Source organism: Manis javanica, chromosome X (genome assembly GCF_040802235.1).
Source record: "Manis javanica isolate MJ-LG chromosome X, MJ_LKY, whole genome shotgun sequence".
Lineage (NCBI taxonomy): Eukaryota > Metazoa > Chordata > Mammalia > Pholidota > Manidae > Manis > Manis javanica.
The window spans coordinates 112619088-112621765 of record NC_133174.1 but is presented as its reverse complement, the minus strand read 5'-3'; positions in this window follow the sequence as shown (position 1 = coordinate 112621765).

The following is a 2678-nucleotide window of genomic DNA, read 5'->3' as shown; positions in this document are numbered from 1 at the left end:
CATTATTCCATTTTCCCACTTAATCCCCACAATGTCTGAGAAGGTATGTTTATTGTTCCAATTTTACAAGTAAAGGAAATGAATGAGGCTGATAGAGATTAACCAACCCACTCAAGGTCACTTGTCAAGGAAATGAAAAAAGCTGGACTCAAACCAATCAGATGATTCCAGAACAGATCTCAGAAAATGGTGGTATGGCTTTCACCATTTTACAGATAAGAGAACTGAGGCTCAACCAAAACCCCAACTGGTGAGCTGGGACTCAGACCCAACTAGTATTCTCCATGCCATGCTCCTTCCCCACAGCCTGCCTGCCCAGGCCCTTACCTTTGAGACCTGACACTTGCTTCTGGGATTCTGGCAGGCTATGGGCAGCAGGAGGGCCCCGATGCCTGACCAAGACCCACTCACAGGCCTGTCAGGCTAGGGCAGTTCATACGCTCCCCTTTCCTCCCCTCCGTGCAAGTCCCAGGGCTCTGCCTTGTCTCTTCCCCTTAACTGCCCTTTCCAATCCACCGTCTTGGGATAGAGAACCTTGGCCCCAGAAGCATGGCTGCAGAGGGGCCCCAGCCACCCCAGCACCTCCCTTCCTGTGCCCCAGATGGCCGACACCCTGACCATCCTTCTGGAAGGGCATCACTCTGTATCAGGCGGGGAAACATTCAGGGCACGCACATCAGGGCTAACCCATGCAGGGGCCCTTGAGATGTCATTAGGAACTGAAGATAAATAAATGCCCCCTTGGGCTCTGGTCCTTGGTTCTTATGCTGGAGGACGGAGCTTACCAAACCTGTCCTTGCCTACTGACTGCCACTGTGGAGCAGGCCATATGGAAAAGCCCCTTTTCCTAGGAGATTGGGTTCTAGGGTTCTAGTCCCAGCTGGGTGGTCTCACCTCTCTAGTCTTCAGTTATCTTTTCTGAAAACTACTGCCTTCCTCATGAGGTTATGGTGAGAGGCCCATAAGATCCGGATATGAGAGTACTTTGTAGCCAGGAAACCACACAGACATAAGATAATAACACTATTATTCGCCCAGCACAAGTTTAACTCTTGCCTCACTTTTGGAAGTAGGTAAGGAAAAGGTTTGGGACCCAAATTTTATGTGTAAGCATCAAAACTAGACAGGTTTTTGAGCAAGTGTCTCATTTGGGTTTTTCCAGCTATGCTCCCTGGAGTCTGAGGCTCCTCAGAAATGCCACAAGGGCAGCCACAGAAAGCAGAGCTCTAACCAAAAGCAGCCCTTAAGGGTTTCCCATAAAATTGCATGAGAAGCAGTTGCAGGGCCAGCTTCTGGGTGACCAACCTACACCGCTGTGCAGGTCCTTGTGCCAATGAGAGCCCTGTGCTTGGTTTAATGCTCCTCTGCCACCATCTTGAAATTTTCAACAATTTTTGGACAAGGGGACCTACATTTTCATTTTTGTACCAGGCCCTGCAAATCCCACAGGCAGTCCCAACTAGGAGCTCCATGACCAAACAAACAGAAGTGAGTTCAAGCCCTCCACTTTACAGATGGCAAAGCAGTAATGGCAGCCCAGAAAAAGGAAGGGACTTGTCCAAGGTCACATAGCCCATGGGGGCCAGAGCTAGAATTGAATCACCAACCTCCTCACTCAGCTTTGTGCAGGCTCCTCTCTCACTTTCCGTGTGTGCTTCTGTCACTCTGTTACTGCCCTTAATGAGCAAACTGAAGCCCAAGGAGACCTGTTTGAGGTCACGCAGCTGAAACAACAGTGCTAACAATAGAATGGAACCACATTTTTTGACACTATAAATCCTTTGTGGAATAGGAACGCATATGGGTAAGATGATAGATAGATACACACACATACACAGAGTCTAAATGGTTGATTTTTTAAATTAAAACTAAGTCGACCCACTCAGTTGCCAGCCAGCTGGCTCCTGCTCTTCAGGTGCTGGACCACGGAAGGGGCGGGGCTGGCTACTCTTCACCCAGCTAAGCCATCAGCAGTGAATTTTACCAACTCACTGGGCACTTCCTCAAATCAGCAGTTGGGCACTTTTGGTGCCCCCAAAAAAGACATGTGAGAGATTCAATAGCAACTGTTCATCCCTGCCCTCCAAAGCTCTCTCAGTTGGAGTGGAAAGCACTCCTCAAGTCCACCCAGCCAGCCCTTGCTCTGAAGCTGGCTCATCCCCTCACTTCCTTGTTTGTGTATGAAACAGGAACTGAGCTAGCAGCTTGAGCAGGGTGGGATGGGTGGTTGAGAAAGCCCCAGTGGTCCACAGCATGAGGCCATGAAGCTGAAAAGCTAACTTCCCACCTAGCATTCCCGAGTAGTTCTAGGCCCTCTTGCATGTCACATCTCCTGTGGGTGACTCTACATCAGGAGTGAGTGACTTACACACACACACACCCCACCCCTCCAAAAGCAAGGCCCATATTATCATTATCTTCACCAGAACTCATTGCCCAAGGACACCTGCCCAAGGTCACACAGCCAGCAACGGATGTACAGCGATTTGAATCCAGTTCTACCTGACTCCATTTCTGGGAGGTGTTCTCCTGCCCCTCCTCTTCCTAGAGCCCTAAACAAGTGTCCCCTAGACTGCTCAGCAACCTTTGTCCTTGTACCCTTGGAACAGAGTCCTAAGCAGAGCAGCCCAGTCCCTCCCTGTCTCCCACAGAAAGGTGCTGCCATGAGCCGTGAATGA